This window comes from Euprymna scolopes, chromosome 25, assembly GCF_053919585.1.
Source record: "Euprymna scolopes isolate OS-2025 chromosome 25, ASM5391958v1, whole genome shotgun sequence".
Lineage (NCBI taxonomy): Eukaryota > Metazoa > Mollusca > Cephalopoda > Sepiida > Sepiolidae > Euprymna > Euprymna scolopes.
This window is the reverse complement of record NC_136506.1, coordinates 28,591,384-28,604,538: the sequence shown is the minus strand read 5'-3', so window position 1 is coordinate 28,604,538 and position 13,155 is coordinate 28,591,384.

Sequence of the window (13,155 nt, the reverse complement as noted above, 5' to 3'; positions counted from 1 at the left end):
TTAGAAAAACTGGTAATTAGTTAAAAACTTGAAGAGAGTGCTCAATACTATTGCAGAGCAAATATGTGTTTACGACCATGTTTACGATCCAACAGCCTCGTCAGACCTTACAGAAAGGTCTGACGAGGTTGCTGGATCGTAAACATGGTCCAACGTCATACACATATGTAACCAAACAGATAAAACGATAATAAAAAAATAAACACACACACACACACACACACACACACATATATATATATATATATATATATATATAACATCTGTCTATTTGAATGTTTATCAAATGATAGCTTTATATAGATAAATACTTGATTCTGTTTCGTCAATTTTTCTTGAAGATTATTGTAGCATGTTGTTAAGAAGACTGATTTTATCAGATTTATTTACTTTAAAAAAATATTTGCTATGGTCGGAAAACGTTTCTCGAAAATAGCATTTTATTAAAAAAAAAAGTTATTTCAATTTTCATGTTTATACTCCGAAGCGAAATAAGAACTGTCATTACAGATTCAGATGCATGGTTGCATGCGCAGAGACATACAAATGAAATAAAAATACAAAAATGTTGAATATTTAATGTACATAGTATACGAACAAAGGAGATACAGCGAATGTACATAATAACAAGATCAAACTTTATCTAACGATTATTTAAATTGCTTAAATCAGTATTCACTTCTCTCAAGCCAGAGGGAGCGGCACTCGTACTCACAATATAATACTTTAGTAACATCTTTTCTTTTTGGCAAAACAACAACAATGGATCGTATCGCGTCTTTACTAATATAGTATAGCTTGCATTCAAAAACCTTGTCGTTTACAGACCCTCGACAAAGAAAGTTAATTTGGGGTTGCACAGCTGATGTGGCGGCTACTCAGGGTCCCATTTAGGTGCTATATAATTATTGCACTATGAAGGCGAACTACGGCGGCAGTCTATCTTGTTAATTGTAATAGTGATCGTCTTAATATTACTTACGTATCCGCGGTATTGTTTTATCATGAACGTAGATTGAGTGCTTCATGCAGTATATATATATATATATATATATATATATATATATATATATATATATATATATATATATATATATATAATCTAGTTGTCTTGAACAAAAGTATTTAAACATAGTTTAGTTCAACATTGATACAATAATAGACTAAATATGAGTGCTAACTTTGTACTTGTGCACATTGAGATCCGGATTTCGTGATGTTGGCTCGGGATCATCCGGCAGCTGACGTAAACCGCTGGAATATGCCGAGCACCGATATAATTTAAAATCGCTGGGAAACAAAACGTAGCTACATAGCAAAAACAATAAAAAAAATTATTAAAAAAAGCTACTATTAGTTTCATTAAATATTGTTGTTTTAAATGAATATATATATATTTTCAAGAAATTTTTAAGTAAAGATATTGATTATTTTTTGGTAAATTTTTTATGATTATTGTTAGGAAAACTGATTACTTTTTTGTGCGTGATTAAAAGCTATTTTTTTTCCTTTAGTAAAAATCATCTGCTTCGATTTTTATTATCTAAACGCGTTTTGTTTATCGATTTTTTATTGGCTGATCAACATTATTAGCGATCTGCATATTTCGGCGGTTTACGTCAGTTGCCGGTCGAGTCCGAGCCAACATGTTCGCAAATCCTGTGCGTAAAGTACAAAAGTACCGTGAAGTTTTACGTATCAGCACAACGAATCCCTACATTTCATTCTTTATTTAGCCTTGGATCCATATTTTGTATATATCTCATTGACTACTGTACACTCAATAACCCTTATCATCGAGTGGCCTTGATAAGTGGTGACCTCTTTGTAATATAAAATATATATATATATATATATATATATATATATATATATATATATAACTACTTAATTTATTCACATAAAATTAATATACGAAAGTATAGACTTTTTTTATGCGTAAACTTTAAGTATTTACTTCAAAAGTGCTCAAAACGTAGGTAGAGCTAGTTAGTAATTTATAAAATATATATGGCGATTAAGCTACACTGAATATTCCGCGTTTCATCCACTCTAGGACTCTTCAGGCTTATGCGCATAAGCCTGAAGAGTCCTAGAGTGGATGAAACGGGGAATATTCAGTGTAGCTTAATCGCCATACGTATTTTATAAATTACTATATATATATAGTCGTGAATGACGAAACACGTGTCAGTGGATAATTATATTTTAAAAATAATATATATGTCGCTCCCCATTAAAAAGGGGGTACCAGATTGGTCAATGGGAAAATTATTCCTAACAAGCATTTAGGTAAAAATGCACTTTCGTATAAATACTTGGATTCATTCAAGAAAGTATCGCTAACAAAAACAAATAAAAACATATATTCAGCTTTAATATCCATGAAGTTTTTATAAAGGAGTCACCACTTCTCAATGCCCGAACGCCATTCGATGATAAGGGTTAATGAGTGAACGCTGACCATTGAGACCTCAGCGTAGTGATCGTTAGTGATAAAAATCAGGAATAATTCTATTATTTATGAAGGACGGGTCCGCAAAAACTTTCTCACACTTGACCTGAAGACGGCCAGCTGTACAGATTTTCATAAGTGGGCAGTTCTTGTAAATGAATTGTTGTTCCATGGGATTTGCGTTTAGAGTCTATATCTATATATATAATACTTTACATTTGCTTATATTTAAAGTAATCCCAATAAAAACCGGATTAAATGATTTGCTAACTTAGCGTTTTCAATTTCTTATCTCATTAAATTATATGTTTAAAATAAATGAAATTACATTATGTAGATTATCGGATTTACTTTCTCCTAACTCTCATCTACCTCCTCCTCTCTCTCTTGTTCTTTTTCTTTCCCTCTCTCCCTCTTGTGTGGTCTCTTTCCCTCACTCTTCCTCTTTACTCTCTCTTTCTTTCTTACTATTACTCTTTCTTACATTGATCGTTCCCCTTCTCTGTCTGTCTCTCCCTCCCTCTCTTTCTCTTATACTTTTTTTATATTGTTCGTTCTCCTGCTTTATTCTCTTTCTCTCACTGTCTTTATCATACACCCAGTTTGTCTCATAATTGTTTTTTTTCTGCCATCTCCCCTCAACAACAAAGGTAGACATAAAGTATTTCACTGCTGATGCTATCTGTATGAAAGGAAAGTATGTCCTAAAATGCGATATTCTTGTCACACCTGAGAAGAAACTAACCCTGCACACTATCCTGCCTTAATAGAGTTCAAAACCGACTTTGAAACCTGGTAAACAGTGCCCTTTTCTATTTCCTGCAACCTTTTTCCCCACAGAAGAGACGTTGCGAGCCTGTCTCTGCTCCACCGTTATTTTCTGGCAAGTGCTTGTCTGGGCTCCAATATATACCCTCCTACCAGACTTTCACAAACATAACTCGACTAGCTACAACCACTATCCACAATTTCCTCCACTCTCTATCTGTGCCGAAATCTAAACGCAGATTCTCTGAACAATGGAACTGCCAGTTTGTTTAACACTGTTCAGCTGGCCTGCTTCTCGGTTTACTACAGTATGGTAGCTTTCAAGTTCAATATAAACAAGTTTTTGTTTAACCGTAAAATAATACAGTTATTAAATAATTATTACACTATCACCTTTCATTAACTCTTATTCTCGAGTAGTCCTCGGGCCTTAATAAGTGGTGACTACATTGTAAAAAAAAATCACACTAAGAATTAAACATCATCAAATATGCATGGCTGAACTGATGCATAAATGGCTATGGGCGGCCATGTTGGTATTCGTTTGTTTAAGCGTCTCAATCGTGCAATAATAACTATAATCTCGTACAGACGAAGTTAATGCGTGAAAACATGGTCTCATAAAACCGACATAAACAGCAACGCATGTCTGATAGAATCCAAGAATACCAGATTAGATGAGATGTTTAACCCCCCCCCAAAAAAAAATTATAAAATGAAAAATGGATAGACGGACAAATATATTCAGCCCTTTTAAAAAGATATAGACGAATACTCTTTATTACTCTATATGATTTTATTAAATGATTGCTGAGAATACTTTTGTAAGATGCTCCACCTGTAACAGAGCGCAACGCGCGTATGCGAAGAAAAAGACTATAAAAAGAGTATGTGCATAAACCGACGATCACGTTAAGTTCGAAATCACTTTCTCGATGGCATTCAGGAGCACGGGCAGAGGACAGAGATCAGAGAGAAGGAGCACGATCATGGTTTATTCAGAAAGGAAGCGGAAATAAATGTTGTTACAAAAAAATAAGTCGAGTTATTACTTGTCCTATGTTCTTTGCGACGTAGACTGCACAGAACGTGTGCGTTCCCTATGTAAACGTGTATAGCGTTACATATTGTAAGCTATTTTATATTTGATTTTTTTTCGTGGGAATTATTGTGAAGTGACGCTGTGAGAAAATAAACAATGTTCGTCGTATAGGAGTTTATTTTTAAAGGAGAGAAATAAAAAAAAATAACACGTTTATGCAGATGAATATGTTGCTGCAGACATTGCTATGAGATAGTACGTCGGCATATCTGTGGCCTTGTTAATCTGATTTTATCATTGCAAAGACAAGCTCTTTAAATAAGTACAAATGTTTCCTGGGCCGAGTGAACAGATTCGGTGAATGAAATCGATTAAATGAATGGAACTTGCTTGGTAGCGTTCAAATTTGTATGCATTTAAACACTTCCGTTTTGGGGTGATATATTTTTTTAATTATTACTTCTTCTTCATACACAAGATACCTTGCGAAACTGTCACTGCTTTATTGTCATTTTCATGTCAAGTGATCGACTGAACTCCAATCTATGGTTCCGCATTGCCAAACTTTCACAAAATACCCTCGACTAGCTACAGCAACTATATACGTTTTCACTCACTCTCTAGATGTGTCTAAATATAAACGCAGATTCCATGAAAAAAAGCTTCTTTCCCAGAACTGCCCACCTGTGGAATACTGTCCCGCTAGCCTGCTTCTCGATTAACTATAACATGGTGACCTTCAAATCCAATGTACCTATTTACTATGCCTCCCCACGGGACAGAGTTAGACACCAGGGTCGTTTTTTAACGTGGAAGAAAAGGTACAAAAATAAAAATTGTCTCAGTCGTGAAGGACTGATCCTCCACCGAAAGAGAACAAGAAATGGAAGTGCAGTATCTGAAGAACAGATACTACACTTAGATCTTCACTACACTTCAAATCCAATGTAAACAAGTTCTTGTGAAGCCGTCGTCATAAATAATCAAATTCTACTCAATTTTCGCTATTAGTGATTACTACACTAAGGCCTTACATTCAGTAACCATTATTCTCGAGTGGCCTTCGGGCCTTGATAATTGGTGACCTCCAAGTAATGTGCGTGTATGTGCGTGTATGTGTCTATGTATGTGTGTGGAACAGTGAAAAACCGGGAAATATGCTAGTGTTGTATATTGTAGGCGATTACGTTAACAGAGAGATGATATATTAAAACGTGTCATGTGTTGTCTAGTGGATGTGAGATATTGTTCTTTTAACAGACAAATAATAAGCGTATAAATCGTATGTAGGTTATTCAGCCAGGAGGACATGATATTGACGTGTAACTTGAATCATGTTGTATCAGACATCACATAGGATATTTTTACAGCTCATATATAAGAAGAATAATATATGCTTCATACCTTTTTTCTTGAAGAGTTTCTATCTTCCTGCTACTCCGTGACGAACGATGAAACGATCAGCACCATCTAATTGAGATATCTGTTCTTACTTGTGAAACCATAAAACAACTCATTATATTTTTATAATATAAATTTATTACAGTTGTCTCAAATGGTTTTCACAGGATCTGCAGTTCGTCTACATTTTCTATTCTTACAGCACGCTCCTAGCTGTCTGTCCACCCCTGTCTAGACCGTCTATCCGCTTTAGTAGTCAAAACTCAACTCTCTGAATCTCTTCAAAACTAACTACATCACGGGTTCTCTTACGTCACCTCATTACGTGCCTCAGACCAACCTAATGTCTACATCTAGTTATTTGTTTATTAAAATCCCCAAATAATGTTTACATCTATTTTCTATTTTCACATTCCTTTTGCGATTCACACGTCAATCATCTCTTCCCTAATTTAATTGTTTATTCTTCTAATCATAATAACTGATCCAACAACTATCCGTCGTTCAAATCAATTAATAATAACAATAATAATAATAATAATAATAATAATAATAATAATTTTTTTACCCTTAACCCCACTTGCCACAGTTAACACAGATACTATGCTATGATCACAGCCTAAAAAGGGTCATAACATTACACTAGTAGAGATATGGACAAAACCGCATCAGTAAAGGTGGATCAAGATATTTCGAGTGTTTCTCTCGACCGTATTCATTTCGGTAAAATAAGCTTTATAAAATGGAACTCAGCATCTTATAAAATGAAGCTTGGAAGCAAAACCAAGATGAAACATAGAAATAGATGCTGAATGTAGCGGGTTAGATATGTGAGAAAGAAACGATGACATGAAAGAGTTGTCGGCGGATATTGAAAAATAATGCGTGAGCGAGGAGTTGGTTGGAGATACGCAAGAAGTAAGAAATGAAGTAGTAGATTTTTTTTTTTTTTACGCAGTGATCACAACTTATCAAGGCCCGGAAGCCACTCAGGGATAAGGGTTATTTCAAGTACATTACGTTAGTATGGAGATTTGATGAAGTGTTTAATTAAGGGGGCGGTTCATTAGGAATTTGTTAACATTGGACTTGAAGACATCCAACTTCTAGTCCGGAGGGAAGCAGGCAGACGGAACAGAGTTCCACAGGCGTGCAGTTCTAAGAAAGAAGCTTTGTTAATGGAATCCGCGTTTTGATTTAGGCACAGATATAGAGTGGGGGAAATTTTTCACAGTGGATTCAGCTAGACGGGTGTTTTTCGTGAAAGATTGGCGAGGGGGGACCAGAGATTGGAGTTCAGACGAGCAACTGCCATGGAAATAACGATAAAACAAGGATAGGCTCGCAACGGAAAATAAAAAAATGAAATAATGTCATGATGAGGTGATACTTTACCTATGACATATGGTAATATGACCATTTTGTAATAAATATATTTTTCTGATATTAAAAATACAATACAGACTTACGAAAAGGCTTCATCAGTATACGTTAGCCGCAGTCAGGTTGTGGAAATTCAATCTGTAAGCATATTGATTAAATTCATATATCACTTTTTTCTTTTCGCTTTTTTCAATCGGGCCGAAGGGAAATAATTACTTGACCCTACTCATTTTATATATTCAAATTATTAAATAATTGTTTTATGTTTATCTACTGTATCCTGATCTGTAATACTAACATAATGCGCTCTAATATTTACTTTAAACAATGCCTCATGTTTAAACAATGTACTCTAATCATATATTTTCTACTGTTGCACACATATATACGCAACCCCCCCATATATATATATATATATATATATATATATATATTGATAAATCAAAATGAACAAACAAAATTATATATTCCTCAACGTTTCGTCTTTATTTCGAGACTTCCTAACCAGAACTGACGAAATATTGATGAACATATAATTTAATTTGTTAATTTTTGATTTCTCCATCACGTCGGAATATTATTTCCATAATTTTAAACACACACACACACACACACACACACACACACACATGTATATATATATATTGTGTATTTAAGCAGTATGTTTTCATTTAGACAGACATTGTAGCCCAGCACTGAGTGTTTTCGCTTAATCGCCTTTTCCTTGTAATTTCTCCATTTAGCAAACATGTTTTTTAAACACGAGACGCTTCACTATTTTTAGCAATTTAAACTGAAGCATATAAAAGCATCCCGATTTTAAACGAAGCAGTAATAAAAAACTGACTGAGGACGACTGCAGAAAATCAGTTGAAAGTACTTGCAAAAAAAGCAGATGGACGAAAATGACTATGGAACTTTCTTATACAAATTTCATCGAGATGTTAGAATGACCATACGAAACATAGAAAAAGACGATTAAGCAGAAACACTGCGTGCTGTTCAACAATGTCTTTCTGCCTCTCTCTCTCTCTCTCTCTCTCTCTCTCTCTCTCTCTCTCAAACAATGTTGTCTAATATTTTTTGTTTTATCTATTTCAGGTAAGTTTATATCCTTCAGTTATCAGCTGCTGATATATACATTCGCAGGGTAAATATTCTGCTTTTTTCCTTTAAAATATTTTTGTTAAACAATGCGTCCTTTTACTAACATTTCCACATTAATTGGAGCTTACCTGCATAATATCCTATTTAGACCAGCAAGACTCTCTGGAAATTGTATAATTGACTGTTTATAATGATATTCCTTTTTAAAACAAGTGTTTGTCAGGGCCAATATTATTAAAACATGACCTCCTCCTCTTCTTCAACCTATATGATATTATGCTTGATTTTTTCTTTAGTTAGACTGTACGTTACGATTTGAAAAAAGGCAAATACAATTTTGAAGACCAAATCACTTCGCGAAAATTGGCTTTTAAAGCGGCAAATCTTGCGACTGTGAAGAACAGTATGGGAGTTATCGTCCTTTAATGCTGCCTCTTTTTGGAATAATAATAATAATAATAATAATAATAATAATAATAATAATAATAATAGTTATATCGTGAGATGCGTTATGATTAATATAAAATAAAACATTTTAACGCGGGTTGTCCAGCCTTCGCACCCGCACGCGCATGTATGTTGCACATGGTGAAGAAAATATCACATGGCAAATTAGGAACAATAAAAGTAATTACTCATGGTTGTTTTTTTTACATAGGCATCACCGCTTATCAAGGCCACTCGAGGATAAGGGTGTACAGTAGAAATTGGACAATATAGTAACCGTTAGTAATGGGAATTCAGTGAATTTGTTAACAAGTGCAACGGCTCATCAAGAACTTGTTTACATTAGACTCGAAGACAACCATATTGTAGCCAGCTGAAAAGCAGGAAAACGGAAGACCATTCCACAGGCGTGCAGTTCTAAGAAAGGAGCTTCGTTCATGGAATCTACGTTTAGGTTTAGGCACAGATAAAGAGTGCTTGGTTATACATATTCTGTTTTTGAAGACAACACACACATAAGGAGAAATAAGAAATAAGACGCATAAGAAGGACAATAGGCCGAGTATTATATGCTGAAAACGGACGGGAATGATGTTCATTCCTCCATTTTTAAAGTCACTCTTCTTCGCCCCACTCTCTTCGAGTTGTCCATCTCGTGATAAGTTAAAGTATTAGACTGAGATTAGGAGGCAACTTTGCCATAAAGGGTAAAATGTTATTTACATTGATATTGGACATTTTACTTAACTTTGTTGATCTGGCGAGAACCGGTGTCGTAAAGCGATTGTGCCGTACTTCAAAGACATAACTCACCATAAAATAATTACTTCGTGCGTCTATCATCTAAAATTCGAACAATGTCTATTAATTGTCAATTTTCATAAATGACTGCTTCCATTTGTCCTGTACTTTTGTGGGTACGATTATTGGCTGTTCCGCAACAAAATGTTTGGACTTGAATGGACGGAAGATAGTGACCCTGATTTGGCACGAGAATTTGAATAGTCGATATACTCACATTGTATTCTGTGAATTGCTGCTTCGGTTCTTGGAAACTTGGGTAGAAAGTACCAGTCAAACATCCGTTCTGGACAATCAGCCCGACAGGTGATGGGACACGAACTGACCCAGTATTATCTAGGATGTCCATTCTCCCAGGTCTTGCCACTTGGCTTTCGGACGGGGCAACTTTATTGCTTGTTGCCTAAGACGCTTTTACTGAGGAATGTCGACGGGGGCGATCAGGCAACACTTTTTTTATAGGCCATCTTGCTTAGAACGGAAGCAAGTAAATCTTCGTATGCATACACCATACTTGCAAAGGAATGCTTTAGATAGTTCGACGGTTTAAATTCTCCAGACCAGCTTCATCTATCCTTTTAGATACCCTATCTCTTCAACGCCATATCCGCACAGATGTTCAGCTCACACCATGGCTTAAGATTTTAAGATTTTTCTTAAAACGATACTTGCGACTCTTCATCAGACTTAGAAAATGCTTTTGATATAAATAATTAGTTCAATCGATTGATTTTTGTTTGTTTGTTTATTTGTTTTTCCAGAAAGTATCCAAGTGAAAAAAACATGTAAAATGGCGATTAAAAGATGTGTACTTCAATACACAATCGAAATGTTTGCCTAAGGCGAATTTAAACTTGAATGTTATAGGCAGCATCGAGATTGTTTTTTTTTAAGGAGCAGAAATCGGGATGTACTGAGTCTGTCATTCTCAGACGAACCATCTGATACTTACACACGTCGTTCTTTATCATGTTAGTATCTTTCTGTTCTTAAGTATTTAAAACTGTTTCTTATCTTCCAGCCAATAAAGACTGATTTATTTCGTTGATTTGCTAATGAATTCGATGCCCCCGCTCGATCTCGAAAGACAAAGGATACCTCTGTAGGGGAAGCTGCGCGTGCAATTGTGTGGCAAGAGTTGCGCAATCACCAACCTAAACTCTTCTGAATCGGCAGTGCAGAAATCCAGGACGACTGGAAACAATGTCGAGATAAGCGGAGAGCACATACAGCACCTTGAAGTTTCAATAAGTAACCCATCTGGTACTGGCCAGGCTCATCCTTGCTTAACTTCGATGATCTGACGAAAACCGGTGTGTCAAACGTGATCCTGATAATAAATTCCTAATGATGCAAAGCATGAAATATTCGGTGGATGTTGCCATAGTGAATGACAATATGGCATTTCCATATTTAAAAATGTACAGAATTTTGGTCGGCTGAAACAGATTCCCATCGATAATGTTCTCATTTCATTGAATATTCTTACACTTAAAGCAATATCAACAGAATAAAAGCCGAATCATTCATTATTAAAAAGCATGACGTACATCGATGATTAATGGACGTTTCTGGTGTGTTTTAAGAACACGGTCTGCTATTTGAGATTAGGCTACTCTAGACACGCTTCTTTCCCATCCTCCCCTCTCTCAGTATATATATATATATATATATATATATATATATATATATATATAATTATCTACTGACACGTGTTTCATCGTCTACGATATATATATATATATATATATATATATATATATATATATATATATATATATATATAGAGAGAGAGAGAGAGAGAGAAACTTAGCTGTCGTACAAAGCTAAGACTCTGCAACATCAACTGTGTATAGATACTCCCTCAGGCATTTGTCTATTAAAATGGTCCTGTGGCGATGGAAGTTATTTTTGGGCTCATGGACTTTAAGTGTCTGAGGGAGTGGCACTCGTCTGACAAAACGTTGCAATCATCGATCATATATATATATATATATATATATATATATATAATGCAATTTTCCAGGCAGCACTTTATTTTAAATAAGAGGAACCACTTATCAAAGCCCGGATGCCACTCGAAGATAAGGGTTATAGAGTGTACTGTAGCCAATGGGATAATATTGTAGTGATCGCTAGTAATAGAAATTTGGTAAATTGGATAACTTAAGGGGCGGTTCATCAAGTATTTGTTTATGTTGGACTTGAAGACAATCAAATTGTAGTCAGCTGGGAAGCAGGTAAATGGAAAAGACTTCCATAGACGTGCAGTTCTAAGAAAGAAGATTTGTTCATGGAATCTACGTTTTGATTTAGGCACAGATAAAGAATGGAGAAAATTTTGGACAGTGGTTTCAGCAGACGGGTGTTTTTCATTAAAAGATTGGCGAGGAGGTATCAGAGATTGGAGTTCAGACGCGCACTTGACATGGAAATAAGGATAAAACAAAGACAGGCTCGCAACGTCTCTTCTGTGAGAAATAGGTTGCAGGGAAGAGAAAAGGGCATCCCCACTAAGTTACGAAGTTTATTCCGAACTCTGTCAAGGCAGTATAAGCTGCTTCTAGCAGCTCCTGCCCAGATGTGGCAACAGTTCTCCATCCTTGGACGTACCTGGCTTTTATAAAGATAGAAAATTGCCTCAGGAGTGAGATATCTACTGGAGCGGTACAAGGATCCAACAATTTTTCCAGCGACCTTGGCAACAAATTTGGTGTACGTGTTCCATTTCAGATCAGGAATAAAGTTCAATCCCAGAATCTTGTCAAAACGTTGAGCCTCCCTAAGACGAGAGCCATCCATTTCAATTGATGCGAGACGGAGATCGGAGCGTTGATGATGTAAAATAAAAAGCTTGGTTTTAGATGCATTAAAAGTAACCAGTCACCTCTTTACCCATTGTACCACGCGCTCAAGATCAGAGGAGAGAGAATCGGAGAGAACTTTGTCATTTACGGCCTTTGATGTGTTGCCATAGATTGAAGTGTCGTCAGCATAAATGTCAACGAATGATCTAAGTATGTGTTTCGGGAGATCATTGATGTAGATTAGGAAGAGAGTTGGGTCCAGGATGGACCCCTAAAACTAATATTTAACCCAACAGAAATGGACGTTTCGTGGGGAGAGGAATACACACACACACACACACACACACACACACACACACACACACACACACACACACACACACACATATATAACTACTTTAATTACTCACTTAAAATTAATATACGAAAGTATAGATTTATTCGCAAGCTTTATGTAGTTACTTCAAAAGTGCTCAATACGTAGGTAGAGCTAGTTAGTAATTTATAAAAAGTATATGGCGATTAAGCTACACTGAATATTCCGCGTTTCATCCACTCTAGGATTATTCAGGCTTATGCAGTGTAGCTTAATCGCCATATACATTTTATAACTTACTAACTAGCTCTACCTACGTATTGAGCACTTTTGGAGTAAATACTTAAAATTTACATATAAATCTATACTTTCGTATATTAATTTTATGTGAGTTAATTTAGTATATATATATATATATATATATATATATATATATATATATATATATATATATATATATATATATAATTTCCTCTATCTACATCAAGCCATAAACTGACTATTCTTTATGACCGTAAAACGTAGGTAATTCTACGTAGCTTACTTGCTTTTAATATTTTCAAAACTTACTATATATATATATCTATGTATATATATATTAAAATTATAAAAAATATAAAGTATAAAA